The sequence below is a fragment of the Schistocerca nitens genome, chromosome 4 (genome assembly GCF_023898315.1).
Source record: "Schistocerca nitens isolate TAMUIC-IGC-003100 chromosome 4, iqSchNite1.1, whole genome shotgun sequence".
Classification (NCBI taxonomy): domain Eukaryota; kingdom Metazoa; phylum Arthropoda; class Insecta; order Orthoptera; family Acrididae; genus Schistocerca; species Schistocerca nitens.
The window spans coordinates 61511904-61536142 of record NC_064617.1 but is presented as its reverse complement, the minus strand read 5'-3'; the positions used below and the strand labels follow the sequence as shown (position 1 = coordinate 61536142).

The following is a 24239-nucleotide window of genomic DNA, read 5'->3' as shown; positions in this document are numbered from 1 at the left end:
GTTGAAAAGCTGCAGTACGATGCCGACGCATTCGACACTTGTTTATGTGTGGCCGATATTTCTTATGACAAAATACCTCAAAACAGTTAGCTTATCAGCCTGATAAAAGATGAGACTGTAGAGTTTGTGGATCTCAGACCTGAAATACGAAAATATTGTACAGTTACAGGCGCCACCCATACATGGACTCACGTTGTGCGTCGTGCGGCCTCAGTGGCTCTCGTAACGAGACTACACTGATTGTCTCCTCGATATTGTTTGCGGTGTTCTGTCTCATCCTCCACGTATAGTGCGCCAAGTAGTCTCTTGATCACGACACCATACAGCACATACTGTATCGCAGCTGAAAAGTGGTGTTTCGTGCAATGAAGAGAAATGGTATATCCGTGAGGACAGGTACGGAATCCTCCCATTCTCACACTATTCATTTGAGTGACTAAAAGTAGCTGGGTAGTTATAGATAGGTAGTTATTTGTAAATAGCGTACGTGTGCACGAGTGCATGCGGAATAATACGAGGGTTGTCCAGAAAGTAAGTTCCGATCGGTCGCTAAATGGAAACCACAGTGAAAATCAGAAACATTTTATTTGCAAGAGTTAGCTACACTTTCCAGGCACTTCTCTACATAGTCGCCTCTCCGACTTAGACATTTGTCGGAGCGTTATACCAAATTTCCAACATCGACGTAATAGAAGGCAGCCGCCTGTGTTTTGCAATAATTCTTTACGCTGGTCTACAGCTCGTAGCCTGCGCCCAAGTGTCGTCTTCGTATCCAGCGTTTCATGTGAACAGAGATGATACTCAGGACAAGCCAATTAGCGGTGTGTTGTGGGTGATCGAACACTTCCCATAGAAAAGGCTGCAGGAGCGTCTTCACTGCCCCTGCAGAGGGCGGCTGAGAATTGCGATGAAAAAGGAAGTGCGTGGCAGTTGTGTTAGGTAGGCTGCATTCATTAAGGCAAAGCCTCTCAGCAGGACCTCCTACTTGGCACCTTGACTCACTCACAGTGCGCTCACGACTGAAAAGATCGTCTTCATGCGACTGACGGTCATACTAGAGACACTACACAACACGTCTGTGCGAAGTTTCATCGGGTTTTCACTGAGGTGTCCATTTCGCGACCGATCGGAACTTACTTTCTGAACAACCCTCGTAGTATGATCCGTTTGTAATAGGTTTTTATACGAGGTGCGGCTAGAAAAAAACCGGACTGATCCTGGAAAAAACATTTATTTACAATTAATTACAATTTCATGTTATCTCCTTCAATGTACTCTCCTCCTCGGTCTCTACACCGCTCCATACGAATTTTCCACTGTTCATAGCAATGCTGCAGATCATTTTCGGTAAGTCCATACATTACTTCCGTCGCTTTTTCTTTTACTGCTTCAACAGTCTCAAATCTAGTTCCTTTCAAAGCTGACTTGACTTTAGGGAAAAGAAAAAAGTCACAGGGGGCCAAATCAGGTGAGTAGGGTGGATGATCTAAGATGGGAATGTTGTGCTTTGACAAAAACGTCTTCACTGACAACGCACTGTGAGCTGGGGCATTGTCTTGGTGAAGGATCCATGACTTTTTTCTCCACAGATCGTTCCGTTTTCTCCGTACTCGCTCACGTAGGGTAGCCAGGACGCTAATGTAGTAATGCTGATTCACTGTTTGTCCCTCTGGTACCCAATCAATGTGCACAATCCCTTTGATGCCAAAAAAAACAATCATCATTGCCGTGAATTTCGATTTTGACATTCGTGCTTTTTTTTGTCGTGGAGAACCAGGAGTTTTCCAATGCATCGATTGGCGTTTAGTTTCGGGATCGTAAGTAAAAAACCACGATTCATCGCAAGTAATAACATTTTGTAAGAAGGTGGGATCACTTTCAATGTTTTCCAGTATGTCAGAACAAATCATTCTTCGGCGTTCCTTCTGTTCAATTGTGAGACACTTTGGAACCATTTTTGAACACACTTTGTTCATGTTGAAACTTTCATGAAGAATCTGCCTAACACTTTCCATGTCAACTCCTGTTAACTCAGACACTGCTTTGATTGTTAAACGGCGATCTTGTCGAACAAGTTTACCGATTTTTTCAATGTTTGCATCAGTTTTTGCTGACAATGGTCTGCCAGTGCGAGTGTCATCACTGGTGTCTTCGCGGCCATCTTTAAATCGTTTAAACCACTCAAACACTTGTGTTCGCGATAAACAATCATCGCCGTACACTTGTTGTAACATTACAAACGTTTCACTTGCAGATTTTCCTAGTTTGAAACAAAATTTGATGTTAACACGCTGTTCTTTCTGTACACTCAACATTTTCTGACGCACAGACAAAACGTCAACTACTTAAAACAGACGCCACGGGCAGACTGAGTGCAGGAGGCAGATGAAACTCGAGCAGTAGGCGGAGCGAGAGTCACGTGACAGGCCACGCGACTTTCAGCCTTATTGCATTCGTTTTATTGTTTCACCAGTACTAGTCCGGTTTTTTGTAGCCACACCTCGTATGTAATTGGGCCTGAGTTTCACAGTGTGTGTACTTGTATATGTCCATATCTTTGTTCATGTGAGTGAGTGTGTGTGTGTGAGTGAGTGAGTGTATGTAGTTTCTTCTTCACCTGCTGCTAGTTGTACCAGGCAGTATCACTAATGTCTGGTTTCCCACGTACAAACTTCTGTTCATTGTAGACCTTCCTAAACAGCACTCCACGAGTGTGAGCGCTACAGTCGCTCTCTTCCTTCACGCTCGGAGTGCAGCACCGAGAAGGCCTGACGGGTAAAGGGGAAGAAGAGAATGAAGGCTGCAGTCGGTGGCCGGTAGAACAAAGTATCCAGCCTGTCAGACGTAGTTTGCTGACAATACTAATTGCGTTAAATTAGATTTACGTTCTGCATTATCAATATTATGGCGCCTACCCACTTGTCTGAAAAATAGAAGTAGAGTAGCCTTCCCATTCAGTGCTGAATCATATCTGCCTGACTTTTTGTATCGTTTAAAGGCAATGCAATTTTCTTAATATTCCATCGCACTACTGTAACTGGAAAACACTCATTGGAACGTTGTTACAACTCCAGCCACAAAGTCAATAAGATCCACTTGTCTTACGACGAATGACAGTGAATGCTGGCTGAACTGAGGGCCGCCATCATAGTAAAAACTGAGTTAATGATAAGTAGAGTGGTGACAAAATCTTTAGTGGTCAACATCACATACTATTTGGAAAAATCAGGTTCAAGTTCATGCTATGGAACATTTCCCATAATTCAAGGCAGACACTTGGGGACCAGACATGCCTGACTACATTTTAGCAATTTAATAATTTCATCACCATTCTTCAAAGAGATTCCAAGAAGTTAACGACTCAAGACAGATTTCCACTTATTTGTCAGATCGTTCCCAGTTTTAACTGCTATTTTCCCTCATTCTGATATATGTACAGTGTAGCATGTGGCTCAAAGATCTGTTCGTCCAATCCAGGTATTTACAAGACTTTTATAAAATGTCACTCCTAGGGTAATTCACAGACAAATCGCTGTAGTTGCTTCAGCGTCTAGTTTAGCACAAGTGTGCTAACATTCTTCGGTTATGAAACTGACAAAGTCTTATCAGTCTACTGGTTTGACAGATATTAATCTACCTAACTCCATGTGCTTGACAGTGCAACGAACCATAATTCTAGATATGTTATATATTATAAAATCGAAATGTGTATAAACTTATAAACATCATCACTTAATGTTAAATGTCTTTTGTAGTGCTGCACACCGTGTTAGTACCATCTAATATACTTCTTTAATCAAGCAATAAAAGTTATTGCTTCGACAGAAAGTAGGAAGTTGAAAATAAGCACCCCACTTACAGATAAATATCGAATTGTCACTCTTAAAAGTAGTTGTACTGCGTTGCAAACACCTCTTCCTAAGTACACCATATTCCCATCTTAAACCTGCTTAGAATAGCACAGTAGTGAGGGAAGCCAGAGCGCTGACCAGACTCGATTGCACTTGCGAAGCGACACTGTGCTGTGGAAACACAAACCTAAATTATTATCGTCCATCTCTAATGACCTCGCTGCTGACGGGACGTTAAACACTAATCTTCTTTCCTTCATTCTTCTCTTGATACCCCACTTAATTAAAATTTTACTGCTATAGAATGCAAAGTCATAAAATGCTGCCCTGGGGTACTTTTACCACATGCCGTCAGTAATCAACACGGTTTCTGGCTATTATAGGTACAAGAATTTTTAGCATATTGCAGCGCCGTAAGCAACTGTGATAGACCAATGTATTGAAAAATACGCCTGAGTAGCGAAAATTTTCTGGTCTGTACCCAGGTTTCGGCTAGAATAATCTATCCTTCTTCAGAAGCATAAAATTACTATAACATGCCAGAGTTCGGCACAGTCAACATTAAAAAATTGAAACCTATAGTACCGTGGTACCATGTCCAATTAAAACTACTTAACTGAAGTCCAGCCCCGGCATCACTTCACCACGCGGTCCGATGGCAGCGGCCACTACGTTATGCCTTCAAGAGTAAAAAGACTGTCAATTCGACAAAGTTCAAAAATACAGAACGAAGAACTTGATCAAAAGCGTTAGACCCGAAATCTGTTCAATCGGAGTGAACATGAAAGCCTTCAGACCTCACGACAACAAGAAATGTGTCTTGGAAAATAAGAGACACCATACCGTGTGAACATCACTTACTCGAAGACAAGTGAAGGACTTGCTTGTACTATTCATAAAATTCGCATATTTCATCATCTTCGAAATCAAATAAATAATTCACTGTGGCCTCACTCAATTGATTTACGAATGTCGACACAAGGTGAACATCATAAAGGTAACAGAGTGATAGAAAGAAAGAAAGAGGAATTTTCATCTTTAGTGAACACATATACACAGAAAAAATTGGTGTATCAATCCACACGACCTTAACCTCACCATGATTTTTGCTATGTAAAAGGAGGTGATCACAAAACGATGTACATACTGCCATGGGGAGAAGTCACTCGCTGACCATCATTAGGCATGTACACGAAGGACAAACATCGAAACGCATGCAAAGAATACGTTAAAAAAATGAAAAAAGGTATATAAACAGTAAAACACCTCATATCATCCATGAAGGATGATGAAGAAGAATAACCAACGACAAAATGCACGAAGTGGCAAGAAAGTAGAGAAACTGGTTTTTTCTAAACATGTTCGCTGGAGTCAAATATGCAAGTAAGATTATACATTAACTGTAGCCGCAGTTGCGAGTATGGGCTACAATCTGCTGTGTAATGGAATGACGACAATGATAGGGTGCCGGGCCAGGACTCGAACCCGGATGTCACGCTCATCTTGACTGGTCAGCTCACCACCTGACTATCCGAAGACAACTCATGGTCAGACCCAAACTTCCATATGGTGTCAACCGCGTGTCTACGGCCTGTACTCGTACATCCATTATGTGTATTCCTTTACAGGGGAGACATTTTATTCGAAAGTCATTTGCCTGGTGTCAGAGGACAAATACGAGATTTCAGTGCCTGTGCTATGCCGAATTATGAAGAGTGACTGAGCCGTGGCTGTGTCATGTTATGCGTTGGATTAAATCCTGGTTGCTATTCTGTGTTTAGTCTCCCGCGGTTATCGCGATTATGTTGTTATCCTCTCTCTCCGCGAGTGGCAGCAGCAGTGTGTATCGATATTCGCACCTTGTACTATCTTTGGCCTGGCGCTTATGTTTCCGGCTGTGCTGTGTGCGAGGAGTTGGTCGGTCGGCGTGGAGCTGCGAGGAAATCTCCGCGACGAGTAGTTTGGCCGAGGCCGCTGGCGGCGTCCACGGGCGGTCGGAGTGTGTGGTGCGGTTCCCATTGCTACGAGGTCAGTGGCGCACCGATCCTGGACACGAAAGTTGAGTTTTGACTTAATCTACCAGCAAGTCACGACTGTTCACATTCTGTCGTTTGGATTTCGTTGTCAGCTGTTGGGATATTCCCGCGAGCAACAACGTGTGTTTTCAAGTTGGCAAAACTTAGCCACCCTCTCGTGGAGTATAATTGGACTTGGTTATTTAGAACTGAAGTGCACCAGCGGAATCTCCCACCTTGTGGCCGTTAACGTTCAGGTTACCTGCCCTGGCCGTTGACGTAAATTCAGGCAGTGTATTTTCCTCATTGTGTTGTCACTGTCCAGCACGGTGTGTAGTTTGACAGCTCAATGTCTAATTGGTTGTGGGCACCAATACCTTCTACGTAGTTCCATTGAACTCCCTGTTGTGTGCTGGTTGGGTGCAGCAGAATTTATCTGGTCGGCGGGTCCGTTGACTGTCGGTTGGGCTGTCGTCGGATCGAGAATAGTTGGGCCGACTGCCTGTCTCACCTAAGAGAGCGTTAGTGTTTGAATTCCAGGCCGACCCCCGGAAACTTCTGAGTGCCGTTGGGTGACTGCCTTTCCTTATTTGTTCTTGTTGGTGGTATTTGTATGGTCTCTAGCCGATTTTTAAATTAAGGTTGAACTGTATTAAGATAACTCCTTTTGGCCTTTTAAAAATTTATTTTGGTTTGAGTCTTAAGTGATGAACCTACGGCCGATTTTTAAATTAAAGGTGTTTTGCTCTTAAGGTGTCAGATTGTTTGGGCCTTCAGACTAATTGAAAGAACTGATTTAAGATAAGGCCTTCTGCCTTTTACATTTCTTATTTTGGTTTGAGTCAGCCGATTTTAAATTAAAGTGGTCTTGCCCTTAAGGCATGAGCTTGCATGGCGCATTCAGTCGGTAATTATGTTCCAAAAAATAATGCTGTGGTTTTTTTTTTAAATTTTCTTGGCTCTTGTAATTTTTGGTCACATAAATGAAGTTGTAAGTTCGAGTGTAACTGACAGCCGCTTATTTTGGCCCCTTCCACAATTTAAACTACCTTTCCTATCCTGCTGACTTAGCAGGGCGTCTCAGTGGCTACGATACAAAAGTGTTTAAACACAACGTGAAAAGACGTTAACTGACACCCAAACCCACGGTTTAACGGAAAGGCAAGCGTTAGCTTAAGCATGTTGGTATCTGGACGTAGTCTGAATACAACTTCAGTAGTCACTTCATCCAGAATATATTTAACAATTTTAACTTAAAATTTTGTGCTGAGCATCATATGTTAAATTTTTTTGCTATACATGATTATGTAGAAAAATAAGTCCTGCCGAAATTTACCATTGAACGACGCTCCTAGTTTCATTATGATTTTCTGTTCTGACAAACCCTTCATTCTTTGTGACATGTTTATCACATAGATGGGACGATTTTCAATGGACTTAGATTGACATTACCCTTCAGTTAAGTAACACGTTTAAAATAACGAAAAATCACCGTATACCTTCACAGACTTGTTTGTTGGATCGAGGTTCCGCATTTATTGAGGAAAAAGGCATTTCTTCCTTTCTCCAAGTAGATGCTCTATAGTTCTACATGATCGAACAAGGAAGAGTCAATGAACTGATTATTTTTTTTTTATTTGTGTGGAATACATCGAAGATGAAGTAAGATATGCCGTATTCTGCTGAACTGTAGTAGTTAGTGACGGCTGGGTCGAAATTTCGCTTTTTCCTAAGTCCTACCACCTCGATAGTTTGACAATCGAAGAAAGATAGGGGAATTTTCGGATTTTTCAACCTATATTGTTCTAGTTCGAGGGAATACCACGCTTCTTACCTAACTATGGGAACATGGGTTTTCATGCTTTCACAACAACTTCACCTTGTTGTGGAAGAGAGGACTGGATACATGTTACCATTGTTCATGTCAGCCCAACGAGAAATGTTATCGTTTGCGCTTAAACTCTATGTGGAAGAAACAGTTAGATCACCTTTCCACGTCGCTTCTTTATAATCTTTGAAGAACCCACCAAGTAAGTCTGGTGTAAAAAGTACTTCAGTTTTCTTAATTTTTATCTTCTCATTATTGAGGATGTGACCTTCCAAGCTTAACTCAGCAGCGAGAGATGAAGTCAAATTGAACAAGACTGAAGAAGAAATGAACGGATGCTCCTTCCTAAACACAGTAGTGTTTCCTTCCTTGATGATTATGACGTTGAACAACTTTTTGTTCGATTTTCCACTGTATGCTATACAATATATGCCATCAGTATAAATGGTGGTAAAATTTATGTACAGTTGTACATGGGTAGGACGAAACCAACCATTACCGATGTTGATGTTGATTTCTGTGTCTCTGTTGGGAAGATATAGTTTATTTTTTGTTTTCTCGTTTACTGGGAATGAGTAAAACATACCTCTCGATCTTGTTCATTTATTAAGCAGAAAATCTACTTACATTAACTCTAACACGACTGTCATGCGTGCTCTGGTGAAGTCAATCAAATCATCATTTTCGTTAGTTATTGTGACTTCCATGTCTTGAACTTCCCCACAGACTGACAAAACAGAGGATGGTATGGTTCAAAAATTATCATCTACAGAACTCAGCATTTGACTTGAGTGATCCAATAATGCTTGTTTCTTGATGAGTGTGATCATCATCCTTAATGTACAATCCATAGACCAGACTGAAGTTAATGATGATTAACTCGAACAGAATAATTCTTGGAAGATTGTGTGTGATGGTTTTTTCATTGGTTTCAACAGTTTGATCAACAAATCCTTAAGGACAGTCAACAGTATCGTTTATGTCCACTTACAGCTTGACAGCAGTCAGTATGATAACTCTGCCGAAGCATTCGTCTGCTTTGATGTGTACGTCAGGTTTCCTTGTGTGAATCATTTTTTCTCAGCTCTTCAGCGTGCCCAACGGGAATCAATATCGTTTCTCCACCACAGTGTACATTACTTGGACTTTACATGATCAGGCCCAGAGGACCGCGGACTGCTACAAGGTTCCTCCTCCAATGGGTTCTGTTTTGTGCGGCCTGGCGCCAATCATTCTCTATTCCAATATGCATCAAGTCATCACTGATTCTAACCCTCCATCTCTTCTCCACCACAGTACAGTTTATTATTTATTTTACTTGACGTTTGGAGTTAAAAACGCTGTGCGGAAACCTACAAATGCAACATGATAATAACCATTGTTCGCAGGTGTATTCAGTCTTTTCTGGAGTGCTGAAGACTTCTTACTGAGCTGAAGCAATCGACACATTTATTACGAGAAAAATTGATACTTAAATGAAGACGAGGTACCAAATATGAGAATTCCCAAGACAAAAAAATCGTAAAACAAGCATGGCAAGCTCTTACGTAGCTCTATTCGATTTGTAGTTGTAGGACTGAGTAGGTGTAAGAAAACAACATTAGTTATCAATGACAACATATTGGGTCTAGGATCGTAGAACTGGAAAAAATCAGTCAGTTGTGGGTTTGTTGTACGACTTTAGATCAGCCAAAGTACGAAGAATTCATGAAAATGTGTGACAAGGTCGAAGATGAACAAAGTGAAGACGAAAAAACAACGACATTTGTTGAAAATAATGATGAAATCACACCACTGGATGAGTGATGCTGCAGTCACCACAGACGCCTACTGTAGCTGCAACTACGCAGACAGATCAGCGACGCGGGTTGCCGAATCCGCTGCAAAGTCTGTCGGACGCAAGAGTGTTTACAAGCAAATACCACAGTTGACAACAAACACGTAGGTACGGCCAACGTCCATCAGAGGGCATCAACCAGCAGCAGAGAAAGGGCACACGGCGATCAACGAAGTATTTCTTGGCGATCACGTGTGTGCAAATAGTCCCGGAAATATCCTTCCGCCCGCGGCTAGATAAGCCGGCGCCCAGCCATTCAGCGCGCAGTTCTCGAGTCGCCGAGTGTGGAGAAGATCGGGCGGTCCCACGGTGTGCCACCTCGGCCGTCCTCTCTTCCGCAACGAATGTGATACGTCGCTTCCGTCGTGGTATGCTATCCACCAGCTACTAACAGCCGACGTCGACGTGGAACAGTTGTATGGGTACAGAGTCGAAGGACACTCTGATTGTAGGAGCGGTCCTTATTGTTTTGAAGAGTGTGTTACTGTTAGTGGTTGATTGTAGTTTCCATAATAAATAAGTTGAATAACAAGTTGCTTCTTGCTTTGTAGATCTAACAAATGCGAAGACAACTCAGTTGTGGTATTCGATGACTTAATTCTTGAAAATCAGGATGTCATTGGAGAACATTTCACTAGTGGAAGATACAGGAGAATACAATGTTTTTACTTGAGTTTCGATGCTACCGAAGCGGCTCGCGAGAGGTAACCTAAAGTTTCTGGACATCTTTAGACAGGACGAAAGGAGTTTGGAACATATGTACAATTGGTTTGTTGCTGGTAACATGCATTTTAACAACTTTTAGGAGGGGGTTTCTTTTTACGATAGGCATGACGGCGAAGGTGCACGACGGGAAGTAGATAACGAATAAAACCTGTTTGGCAGTGTGAACGTGAACGTCCAACTACTGAAGCAGTCTTCAGACTGTATCTTGAACATCTCGAACTTATAAGGCAAACAAACCGTTTTGCCTTTTTCCATTAAAGATTGCTGTCGAAGCACGACGAGGACGTTCTTAAAAAAGCCAAACCAAACTGAAACAAAAATTACAGTTGAAGCCAGCTGTCCAGGCATCTTTACATGGAAGAAATAGCCACTAACAGAATATGGAAAGTACAAGGAAGATGATCCACGAGTCGCCTTTACCACTGAATAAGTCAAACAAGGAATCGAAAAATTTGGTAACAATGTGTTGAAGGCAATCGAAGAAAACAGAGAAGTTGACAAACAAATGGTTTCTTATCAATATCGACACCACTATGTTGAAGAATTTAATGACACATCAACAATTAAACCCCATGAGAGCCCACAACACAATTTCACATTGGATGAGTAAGATACACACGAGTTGTAGAATAACTACGAAGAAGGGGTCAAAGCAGGAAAAGGAGAAGAACAAGCAACTGCCACAGAACGTCAGCCAACTAAAAAAAAAAACATTAGTGGAAGAATGAAGGAGAACTTGAACGTCAGTGAAGATCCAGTTCGTGGCATCAGATCTGTCAGTACGTTCAAGTATGTTACTAACCTACCAGTCGAATTCCATGGAGATCGTTCACAGCTCGTGATCTGGTGGCTAGCGTTGCTGCCTCTGGATCACCAGGTCCCGGCTTCGATTCCGGGCCGGGTTGGGGATTTTCTGTACTTGGGGACAGGGTGATTGCGTTGTCCTCATCATTTCATCATCATTCGTGACAGTGGCTAGATTGAAATGTGTAAAGATTGGGACTTCGTACGGGTGCTGATGACCGCTCAGTTGAATGCCCCACAAAACAAACATCGTCATAATTAATGGAGATCAGTTAGCGAATGTTGGAAAGAGGTATGAAGCAACGGATGGATTGATGTATCCTTCAACCAAAAAACACATCACCATGGATAACATGAACATGAGCTTTACTGGTGACGATCTATTGAAGTAGGCAGATATTTTTTTCCTTTGGGGAGCGTTGAATTCTGATAAAAATACCAATGAAGTCAAGTCGAGTAGACACATCGAGTGCAATAATTTGATAAAAGAAATTGCTGATGTCTGTTTACTAAAATGGGTGATTCGACCATGTGTGGATGAAGGCTCGACTGAAGATGAGATACTAGGTGAAGGGATGACAAAAAAAGTAAACAGACTAAACACGCTAAGTACGTCTGGATGAACGATGTACGCCATCTAATCGACAAATCAAGTATTATTCATGGTGAAAAAATGACTGCCAACAAAAATTTTCACAGCGGGAAGGTTGACTCAACACAGGCGTTATCAAATAACAATCCCTTGGGAATCACATATGTGATCGTATTCTTGAACAACCTTCCTCACATATTCTGGAAATGTGAAAAACATCGGAAAGGCTCGGTGAACACGTTGATCACGTGTGTGCAAATAGTCCCGGAAATATCCTTCCGCCCGCGGCTAGATAAGCCGGCGCTCGGCATTCAGTGGGCAGTTCTCGACTCGCCGAGTGTGGAGCAGATGGGGCGGTCGAACGGTGTGCCACCTCAACCGTACTCTCTTCCGCAACGATTGCATCTGCCAGGTTACAATTATTGTGGTCCTGGACCAAAATTGAATGAAGACCAGCTCGAGGAGATAAAGCAATAAATCCATTTGATGAAACATGCAAAAGACATGACATTCGCTACAGTAAACAAAAAGATTTGAAGAAAGATATCAAGCTGACAAAGAACTTCAACTGGCTATAAAAGAAAGAATGTATTGTTCTGATGCCACAACTGGTGAAAAATTGGCTGCAAGAGCAGTAAGAGGAACTGAGAGGGAAAACTACCCATGTGAAACATTCCGAAGACTGATTCAGTAGGCAGTGGCTGCAGATTTGGTAACAACGGTCGTGGATAGTGGATAATGAAATTTTTTCTACATAAAAGAACCGTTTTACGATCGAGCCTGCCTGGTGGTAAGACCAATGCAGGATCAGTCAGAATGAAACTGAAAAAAGATCAACTACACAGCATCGACAATTTCTGACTGATGCTTAAAAACGAATGAGAGATATAGAACACTGGATGTATTATTTCTGGAAAAACATGTTGAATGTCTTGTGAAGAAGAAGGCCGGCTCAGGACTGACACAACGTGAAGGAGGATTTCTTCCATTGTTGCTGGCTGCATTACTATATTTGGCTGCTGTTGGTTCACAGGCCGGTGGGGCAGCTGTCATATGTAAGAGACAAGAAGATAAAGCAGTGGAAGAACAGAAAAGAACATGGCAATGGAGGAGATAGAAAGTGGAATAAATGAGTAAAAAAATCGAAGGAGTAACTGAACCTCCATCGAATTTTAATCTAGAAAAGTTGGGAAAACAGTTGAAAATCAAGCACTTTAGTGGTGTTTTCATGATCGATAAACTACCTAAGTTGCCCAGAAATGTGGAATGTGGAGTAGTAAATGTAGACATTTCAGACAAAGTTGGCGCAAAATGGATATGTCACTACAAAGACAAGCACAAGAAAATTGTCTTCGATTCGTTTGGTGGAAACATACCAAGACAGCTACTTAACTACCTGGGAGATCAACTGTTCCACAATGTAGAGAAAATACAAAACTATGATGAAGTCATTTGTAGTCATTTGTTTGTACTTGTATTGCTGTCGGATGTTCTTAGCTTCAGCGAAATTTTAAACCAAATAAATGGACGTTTTTGACAATAAGCTGCAGTCTTCCGAATAACTAGAAAATTTTAGACCAATTGAACCAAGAATTAAGAGAGAATTGTCTTGAAAAATCGAGAATGATCAATGAAAACCTCGGGGATTTTGAGTCCAAAATCAAAGCCCTTCAATCCTGAAGACCAAAAAAACCCAAAAATAGAAGGCGTGATCAAGCTATTTCGTAAGGAAGTGGATGAAATTTTTGTTGCCAGTAAGACTTATGTTACTTTCAATGAAAGAAAGCCGGCCGAAGTGGCCGAGCGTTTCTCGGCACTACAGTCTGGAGCCTCTTGACCGCTACGGTCGTAGGTTAGAATCCTGTCTCGGGTATGGATGCGTGTGATGTCCTTAGGTTAGTTAGGTTTAAGTAGTTCTAAGTTCTAGGGGACTTATGACCACAGATGTTAAGTCCCATAGTGCTCAGAGCCATTTTTGAGCCAATCATAGAAGAGCAGTGGCCGATTCAGTCGATAAAATGGTGCACTGAACAAATAATATTTGCTAATAGGACTAAAAAATTTGTCACAAAGGCTGAGTATACGAGTATTATAACAGATTTTAAGAAGAGATATTAACTCTACGACGGAGTTATCGAAGATTACCAGAAAATTATGAATCTTGCGTTACATAATGTTAGTGTGCTACAGGCGAAAGTAAATCGTCTTCTTTCAGACAACCATACATCCTTAGGGAAACTTCATCTGTGATGAAATTTTATCCCAGTAAATGGTCGATCACGCCTTCAGGAAAGTGACATTTGGTGTCTGAAATGCAAGAAGTTTACAAACACACATCACCCTCAACGAACTACGAGAAAAAAAGACGAAGACTTGGAGGGCTTCGCACAGTATATAAGACAAAAAAGAATAAGTTTGTTAAAAATGATTTGTAAATGCGTACACTGAGGTGTAGGACAAGTTCGAGAAGAAATCATCAACGAACTACACAAACGATTCATGGCAAGTAGATCTATTAGATACGCACTCAGGCAAGATAAAGGGCATTTTGAAGATTAACAAAGAAAACAAATATTTTTTGACTGTTGTCGACGAGTACTCAAAATCTGCTTGGGTCATGCGAGTTAAAGAGAAAACAGGCAAAAATGTGGTTGATGCCTTCCAGGAAATCCTGTAGGAGAGAACACGAAGAAATCTACAGACAGACAATGGTAAGGAGTTGGTCAACAAAGAATCTCGTGAACTGAGGAACCAACACAGCATCAGCCATTATTCAGCACTTACCAAGACGAAGGCATCCGTTGGCGAAAGATGTAACAGAACACTGGTGGGAAAAATGTGAAACAAATTTGCTATTCAAGGCAACTGTAAGTGGACTGAACTGCTTGAAATGGCGATCGATGAATCAAACAACACGAAACGTTCAACAATAAAGATGAAGCTAACGGACGTAATGAAAAAAGTGAGAAGCTCTTCTTGGAGAAGGTTTATGTTGAAGATGTCAAGCCAAGTACAAAGTGAACAATAAGGTGAGTATCAGCAGACATAAGGGAATCTTCCAAATGGTTTACACAACCAACTGGTAAACAGAAATTTTTGTGGTTGATCGTGTCGATCCTTCTCACCCACTTGCCTACACGTTGAACGACTTTCTTGGTGAAGACGTGAAAGGTAATTTTTACGAACATGAACTACAGAAGACGGAGTTTCCCGATGTGCACATATTTGAGAACGTCTTCACGAAGGAACGTATCTAGTCTATGTGAAATGATTGGATTTTGATGATTTATATAACAGTTCGATGAGAAAGGAAACAAAATACTACACTACTGGCCATTAAAAATGCTACACCACGAAGATGACCTGCTATAGACGCGAAATTTAACCGACAGGAAGAAGATGCTGTGATATGCAAATGATTACTTTTTCAGAGCATTCACACAAGGTTGGCGCCGGTGGCGAATCCTAGAACTTGCTGACATGAGGAAAGTTTCAACCGATTTATGATATACAAACAGCAGTTGACCGGCGTTGCCTGGTGAAACGTTGTTGTGATGCCTCGTGTAAGGAGGAGAAATGCGTACCATCACGTTTCCGACTTTGATAAAGGTAGGATTGTAGCCCAACGCGATTACGGTTTATGGTATAGCGACATTGCTGCTCGCGTTGGTCGAGATCCAATGACTGTTAGCAGAATATGGAATCGGTGGGTTCAGGAGGAAAATAAGGAACGCCGTGCTGGATCCCAACGGCCTCGTATCACTAGCAGTCGAGATGACAGGCATCTTATCCGCATGGGTGTAACGCATCGTGCAGCCACGTCTCAACAGACGGTGACGTTTGCAAGACAATAACCATTTGCACCAACAGTTCGACGACGTTTGCAACAGCATGGACTATCAGCTCGGAGACCATGGCTGCGGTCACCCTTGACACTGCTTCACAGACAGGAGCGCCTGCAAAGTTGTACTTAACGACGAACCTGGGTGCACGAATGGCAAAACGTCATTTTGTCGGATGAATCCAGGTTCTGTTTACAGCTTCATGATGGTCGCATCCGTGTTTAGCGACATCGCGGTGAACGCATATTGGAAGCGTGTATTCGTCATCGCCATACTGGCGTATCTCCCGGCGTGATGGTATGGGGTGCCATTGGTTATACGTCTCGGTCACCTCTTATTCGTATTGACAGCACTTTGAACAGTGGAAGTTACATTTCAGATGTGTTTCGACCCGTGACTCTACCCTTCATTCAATCCGTGCGAAACCCTACATTTCAGCAGGATAGTGCACGACCGCATGTTGCAGGTCCTGTACGGGCCTTTCTGTATACAAAAAATGTTCGACTGCTGCCCTGCCAAGCACCTTCTCCAGATCTCTCACCAACTGAAAACGTCTGGTCAATGGTGGCCGAGCAACTGGGTCGTCACAATACGCCAGTCACTACTCTCGATGAACTGTGGTATCGTGTTGAAGGTGCATGGCCAGCTGTACCTGTACGCGCCATCCAAGCTTTGTTTGACTCAATGCCCAGGCGTATCAAGGCCGTTATTACGGCCAAGTATCGTTGTTCTAGGTATTGATTTCTCAGGATCTATGCACCCAAATTGCGTGAAAATGTAATCACATGTCACTTCTAGTATAATATATTTGTCCAATGAATACCCGTTTATCATCTGCATTTATTCTTGGTGTAGCTATTTTAATGGCCAGTAGAGTATATACAAACTTTTGCTTAATAAATGAACTCGGAAGGAATTCTGGTTGATGAAGACATAAAAATGATTCATAATTATCGAAATAGACGGTTCGAGGTACTGGACACATGGCTCAACATCATCTCTGAACCCACGTTCGATAATTATTGAGACTGATGGCTCGAGGTAATGGACAGATTGTGTGAAATAATCTTTAAACCCGTTGTAAAAGAAGATGAAGAAATGACACCGACAAGCTGTTGTTTCACTGTCCTGTGTTTAACTGAAGATACAGACATGGGCCCACAGATTGTCAACAGATGTCCGTACGAGCGTGTTCTGCACGGAATATGATATTTCAGTCTATGGGAAATAATGCCAGCGTTGGCATCAGGGCATGTATCACACGGAGTAATGTTTGTCGGGTAGCCGCACACCCACAAACGCTGTGTGCAGAGTCATAGAAGGTGCAGCACGGCACAGAGAATACAGACTCTCTGCGGTGGAGGGCCATAGGAATAATAGAAGCAGGACAGTCGCAAGCCCGTGTGTCCCGATGGCTTAACGTGAGCCGTTCTGTTGTTTCTCGGGTGTGGCGACAGTTTATAGAGACCGAAATTATATCACGGAGACCAGGGCAGAGCCGACGACGTGTGACATCAGAAATAGAGGACTGTCATTTGGCTGTAAAGGCACGACGGTACCGCCTGGCATCTGACCTCGCAGCATCCCCTGGACGTGTTGTATGAAGGCAAATGGTGTAGAGAATGCTTCGGCAGAGTGGCCTTTATTGTCGAAGACATGCTGTATGGGTGCCTCTGACGCGTCTTCATAGAGGTAACGTCTAGAAGATCGGGCCAATGTTATTTCGATTAGTCGCGATTTGGTCTGTATGATTCTCGACGGATTCTCATCAGAAGGGAATGTGGAACATGATTTTGAGACCCGAACGTTATGGAAAGAGACCGATATCGAGGAGGATCGCTGATGGTGTGGGAAGGACTATGTTGACAACTCTAACATCTCTTCATGAAATTGTACGGGTGAATCAAGAAGATTTAACTGTTGTCAGGTACCGTGGGGAGATATTCGATGTCATGCGCGGTTGTTGCGAGGTGCTGTGGATCCAGACTTCGTATTTGTGGACGATAATGCTCGACCTCTGAGCATGAGTGGTTGATTTTATTTTTTGGTTGTTTTGTAATCGGAAGATATTGCACGCATGGCGTGACTTTCTCGCTCTCCCGAATCCCAAATCTGGGATGCACAAGGGAGTCTGGCTACATTACGTCACCATCCAGCCTTGCGAGCAGCTGTGCTAGATGAGTGGGTTCGACAACATGACAAACAACATTGGCACATAACATTCACAGCAATGTCCGTTGTTGTCAGGCCTATTTGCTGCCAGAGGTGGTCACACCCCATAGCGAGCAGACGAAAAAGTTGTCGGAAAGTGTATGAAGACCTAAGATGAAAAAAACGAAGAACATTTTCGTCTACTGTTCTGTGTGTTGCAGTTGTTTACATTCGGATTTCTTTACATTGGTTCTACTTTACTATCACCTGTTAGTACTGTCTTGTGGCAAAATAAAGGCAACCTTGGAAAATTTCCGTTTGTTGCTTTTCTTATGGACACCACTGTAATAGAAAAATAAAAGCAGGCAATGATGATGATGATGATGATGCTGAAGTTCCAAGTTGAAATCAAGATAAAAATTGTTACAAAAATTAAATTTTTTCCTTCATTGACATGGTTATTTCATCATTTTAGGTTAAGTTCTTGTTCTCAGACTGACTTTCTTTGATTTTCTCTTTAATTTGACTTGAATTGCACTATTCTGATAAGTTGGTGAGAAAGTGAGGCAGAAACAATTGTGGGACAGATGAGAAATAGAGAAATTTTTTTGTTTTCCCTTTCAGTAATTATCGGTCATGACAATTCACGGTTACCTTTCTAAATGTCCTTTAAGCGAAAATTTCTTGGAATTTTACAAATATTTCTTCTATTTTGTTAGAGTTTTTGAAAAAAAATGGTTCAAATGGCTCTGAGCACTATGGGACTTGACATCTGTGGTCATCACTCCCCTAGAACTTAGAACTACTTAAACCTAACTGACCTAAGGACAGCACACACATCCATGCCCGAGGCAGGATTCGAACCTGCGACCGTAGCGGTCACGCGGTTCCAGACTGAAGCACCTAGAACCGCACGGCCACACCGGCCGGCAGATTTTTGAGTTGGAGAAATGTGGGGCAGACACCCCAGTACGTACCTACTGTCGTACTATTGTTAACTTGTCACTTTTCAAAGGAGCTAAAGCTGAGCATATGTAAATTGGGTAATCTATGAACTATTTTCTGAATCAATATTACTTATTTCTATACATGTTGTTGAGTGCCTCATTAATTCGAACCACGACCTGTCACTCTTTCATTTATTCAGTTTACTTCGCTATTTAAATACAGGGTGTCTTTTCAAAGAGTCATCAATCGTATTTTTTCTGTTGATTCAGCAGATGTTTGTAACATCGTTTTTGCAGGCTGTAGGTGGAGACAGCCCAAACAAATAGCGGAATTTCCTGTGCGCATTCGATAGGTCGGTTCCAGATTATTCTAGTCCGATAATTTTTTGCCGATATGTGCTAACAGGCACAGTAAGACATGAAGGGAAACCAGTACCCCAGCGGTGACCGCAGTGCTCTGGTCCGCACCGACTGCTACCGCCAACCACGCGAGCTGAGTTGCAGCACGAGTGCTGACTGGTCTTCGTGCTTTTACTGTCCCTGTTAATACACGTGGGTAAGACAAGAATAATATGGGGCCGCCCTAGCGAATCTGCACATAAAAATTCTTTTTAAAATCATTTTGTTTGTAACGAGAAACAAACCGACGCTTTCCGTAGACAACGGGCGTCGCAAGAAAGGCGTGACGAGCGCTATTTGTCTGGGCTGACTATAGCTACACAATGGAAAAAAAAAAAAAAAAAAAATCTGAAATATCTGCCGAAACAATAGATAACATGCGCCTGACGACCCTTAGGAAAGGCAGCAGGTATGTTTCAAGGTGAAAACAGAAGAAGTTGAGGGCGGATTGTTCGAAGACGAACGACCGGACGCTTTTAGTGTGGCGTTCCCAACCCCTCCGCCAGGTTCTTTATCCGATCATTTTTCTTCTGGACTCAATATTTTACAGCAAGAATTCCGCGGGCGTAACCGTTCCCGTTTCCGAACAATGACGCCTGGCAGACTACTCATTGACTTGATGTAACGTAGGTTCTCACGAAAAAATCCGAAGATTGACTACAATAATATAACCTGTTAAACACATCTAAACATGGCTGTATCTCAGCAACCGTATACAATTTTCAAAGATACGAATCACACACCCAACCGGTTGAAAATGACTGTTCAGGACATTGACCTGTGTTTCAATACATCTGAGGATGCAATCAGAATGAAATTTTGGGAAACGTAAACTTACATTGCGAGAAAGCTATGGTTATGCTCTAACCATTGCCTTATCGCAAAGTAATTTTGCGGTTTCTCAAAATTTATTTCTGATGGTGACATCCTTGGAGGCGTCGAAAGCTAGGTCAAGGTACCAAACAGTTATTTGCAACTGGTTGGCTGTGTGATTCCTACGTTTGTAAGCTGTTAAATAAAAATCACAGAGACTTCTATGAGCTGCACTACATCGCGCTATTTGTGCACAAATTATCCATCCTCAATGTGCGTTGCCTCCATGTCGTGACTGTCAAACTATACTGAGTAGCATGCCGGGATGGACCCTTGAAAGGGCACGGCCGACGTCCTTCCCCACCCTTCCCTAATCCGATGCGACTGATGACCTCGCTGTTTGTCGCCTCTCTCCAAATCAACCAGCCAACTGAGTTGCATAACTTGCAAATTGCTAAATGAATGCCGCACCTCTAAGAAAGCTATACAGAAATCTTCTCATTGCGAGACTGAAGGTAACGCCACGACACGTTCCTTGAAAGTCTGTAAAAGTAGTTTTCCTGCCTTTCGTAGAGCAATCAACGTGGCAGATCATCGGATCCTATGTCGATACAGTGATCTTACCCACATCTCCTTTTCCCTGATAGTTTTCTGCATTCTCTGGAGAGTTATAAAATATTACCAGTAGAAGACAAAACTAGATGACAACAAATTAGCAGCTGAATGCGATAGGACTGGCTAACAGGAAATAAGCAGGTGAAGGTGATGAAGATTACCAGATAAAGACACAAATCTAGACAGTAAGAATTTAGTGGAGTGAAAGTGACAAGGCAGCACACCAAGAATTTAGGACCTTACGGTAATAACGCTACATTATACGACGTTAACAGATGAATGAGACAAAAATAGGTGAAATAAATTATCAGGTGAGGATAGTAAAACCTTATGTTAATAAATCATCTACATGGAGCATTAGTATATGAAGGTGAAAATGTTAGACGAGAATAAATTAACAGATGAAAGTAGTGAGACGTTTCACAAAAAAGTCGTCTGCTCAACTTATGATACATCATAAGAATTTAGTAGATGAAACTGTGAAGTATAGATAATAAGAAATAAGTAGGTTAAATGACATGGCTAGTTGAAAAGAATTTTTCGATGTTAAAGTGATAACGTTGAATGATAAGATACTAGCAGGTGAAAGATTGATAGCCTAGATAATAAGGTACCATAGTGTGACTAGGTGGTAAGAAATCACCAGGTGAGGCACTCACCGCCGAAGTCTGGCCGAACGCTGTTATCGTACCCGCTGAGCAGGTTGTCCAGCAGCTCCGAGATGTTGCGGTGGTTGTTCCACTGCGCGCCGGCGGACCTCGCCAGCTCCTGCCTGCAACAGAGGGCATAACGGTCCAGCTCACACGCCCGCACTCTGACGTGACACGTTGCATAACGTAACTGCAAGCATAAGCTGCTTAGTTATAAATTCAGCACAGGGTTGTACGAGGTATACCGTGTGTCCCTCCCAAGAGACCTCATGCGTGTTTTCTCTGATCTTAGCTCACTTAGTGCGCAGCTGGAGTCAACCCAAGCAAATGTCACGCATCACGTCTTTTACACGAGGCCTATCGTCGAGGGAAAGCGTCATTTCGTTTCCTATTAGAAACAAATTTATTTTTAAAGCGGAATTTTACACGCCCGTTGGATATAAGGGCCCCCAAATTCTCTTTTGCATTATTCTGTTTGGCGATATGTTCTAACAGGGACAGCAAGGCACGTACAACTTGCCCGTCTTAGGCACGTCTCTGCACCACGCTGCCTGCTACCGCCGGCTTTGGTGACCGAGCGGTTCTAGGCGCTACAGTCTGGAACCGCGCGACCGCTACGGTCGCAGGTTCGAACCCTGCCTCGGGCATCGATGTGTGTGATGTCCTTAGGTTAGTTATGTTTAAGTAGTTCTAATGTCTAGGGGGCTGATGACCTCAGAAGTTAAGTCCCATAGTTCTCAGAGCCGTTTGAACCAATCTGCTACCGCCACACAGCAGCGCTGCTCAGTCACTACAAGAGTACTGGTTATTCTTCGTGTTTTACCGCCCCTGCTAATGCGTAAGCCCTATCTATAAAACAAATATCGGATTAGACTAATTTGGTAGTGCTCTATCGAACAGGCACGTAAAATTTCGCTTTGAAAATCAGTTGAAGCAGAAAAGACCTGCCGACAGATGTCACAGTTCCGCAGTGTATACCTGGCATGACCGTGTTTACAACGCAATAGCCGATTCCGGCTAACGCGTCTTTGAATTCTAAAACATTTTTAGCATTCTTTTGGAGCGATTTACGACCTCAATATTAACAAGAACTGTACCACTGTACTCGTATTTTCAAGCGCTTTCGGATGCCATTAAAAAGTGTATAATTTTATTTTAAAAAAATACCTTTCGATGCCAACGGCCTTGCCGCAGTGGTTCCTGTCAGATCACCGAAGTTAAGCGCTGTCGGGTTGGCTAGCACTCGGATGGACGACCATTCGGTCTGCCGAACGCTGTTGGCAAGCTGGGTGCACTCAGCCCTTGTGAGGCAGACTGAGGAGCTACTTGAATGAGAAGTAGCGGTTCCGGTCTCGTAAACTGACGGACAGCCGGGACTGTGGTGTGCTGACTTCCTGCCTCCCATATGCGCATCCAGTATGTAATGGTTCTCTATTTACGTGACCAGTACGGCACTCCAACGCCAGTTCTTGATACCAGTAATATCATACTACTTTTCTGCGAAGTAACAGACATTTCTTTGTGACAATATTCACATTTGGTTTTATTAATGTATAGGTACTCCGATGTATCGATAAATTACAGTGATATGGTTCTTGTGTGTATTCATTTTTGTGAGACTGTCATAATCTTTGACTTACTTGTAACCGTTTTTGCGCAAATGCGCACAGAGAGCAGACTTTTTTTTCACTTTGGCCGAAATCAAGTTATTATTTCGCTTTATATAAGAACAGCCAAGTCTTGTGTTTGGCTAAAGTGGAAATTAAATATATGAAGATTGATGCTAAACTCTCTTCTTGATGATGTGACAATTAAGAAGAAGTATATGTGAATCTACAAGAAGTTTAATAAAAATGTTGATCGTGAACACCAAGTCAAAAATTACTTCTACCATACCATTCTTCTGCTCTGGGATTGTTTGATCATTCCGAATTTCCTGAAAAACGCATTTGTTAGGTCTTCAAATATTGCTAAAATACAGATCTGGACCTTCCAGCAGCCAAAGTGGAATCACCCTAGAATTAACAAGATGAGCCATAACGACTTAAACGAAATCTACGTGGGAATCCATTCATGTGCCAAATTAACGACTTTTTTACAGTGACCTCATTATTTCCATTCTGATGATACCATCCACAGTCAATAACTTTGTTGTTGCCCGATAAAGCGACATTATTAATCTGATTTCTAACCCACTTTGCAAGTGGTGGTACTGTTAGAAGCGACGCCTGTGCGCTTAGGACGACACGGCGGCCGGTCGGTGTCGTTGGGCCTTCGTGGCCTGTTCTGGCGGAGTTTAGATTTTTAATACTCTTCGACCGATTCAAGCATTACGACTCGTTATTGCATAGCAAAATTACGTGTCCCCTAGCGTACAATCAACTGAAAAAAGTCTCGATGCAATATGTGGAACCGCTGCACGTAATAAAAAGGGTATTACTATGTCTTACATGATTCACAGCGTATGCATAATAAAAATTCCAATTCAATAACCCTTTAGGAAGAGAACCACTGTTCAGAATGACGTCAGATTTGAACAGATTATTGTTCACGCAGGGGGGAAAGAAATGGTTCAAATGGCTCTGAGCACTATGAGACTCAACATCTGTGGTCATCAGTCCCCTAGAACTTAGAACTACTTAAACCTAACTAACCTAAGGACACCACACACATCCATGCCCGAGGCAGGATTCGAACCTGAGACCGTAGCAGTCGCCAGGTTCCGGACTGCAGCGCCTAGAACCGCTGGCCACCACGGTCGGAAGGGGGAAAAGATTACAAACATAAGAATCTAAAGAAAATTTTAGCACTAGATGGCGCTGCACATATTTGAGTGCAGATGTGATGGGTTACAAGTGACATAGGAATCGCAGAATCACGTCTACGGTGTGAGTTGCACACTGCACCATCCGTACCGTTAAGTGCGCATGACCGCACAAATTTATCTGTCAACAGTTGTGGTACTAGTGATTAAAATTCTTCTGGGTATTATTCCGCGTCATTGCTAAAATCTAACAACAATAATAAATTAAAACCGATGTTTCGGCCGAATTGCAATGGCCTTCCTCAGGACACTGTGGTAGTTAGGTGAGTACACCCAGCAAGGCAAAGTTGTACACATCGGGTAGCAAAAATCGGTTTTTGCTTGTTCTGCGGATAAAAACCGTAA

The 24239-nt window shown here is 42.4% G+C and overlaps 1 protein-coding gene across 1 annotated transcript in view; it reads right to left on the bottom strand.

Moving 5' to 3' along the window:
* The window catches only part of LOC126252117 (gamma-aminobutyric acid receptor alpha-like), a 235467-nt gene extending 214282 nt beyond the window's left edge, over nucleotides 1-21185 (bottom strand). The window contains exon 1 of the mRNA XM_049952984.1: nucleotides 21080-21185. The gene's annotated coding sequence lies outside the window, so the exon portion shown is untranslated. The remainder of the gene's footprint in view (nucleotides 1-21079) is intronic.
* Nucleotides 21186-24239: the final 3054 nt, after the last annotated feature.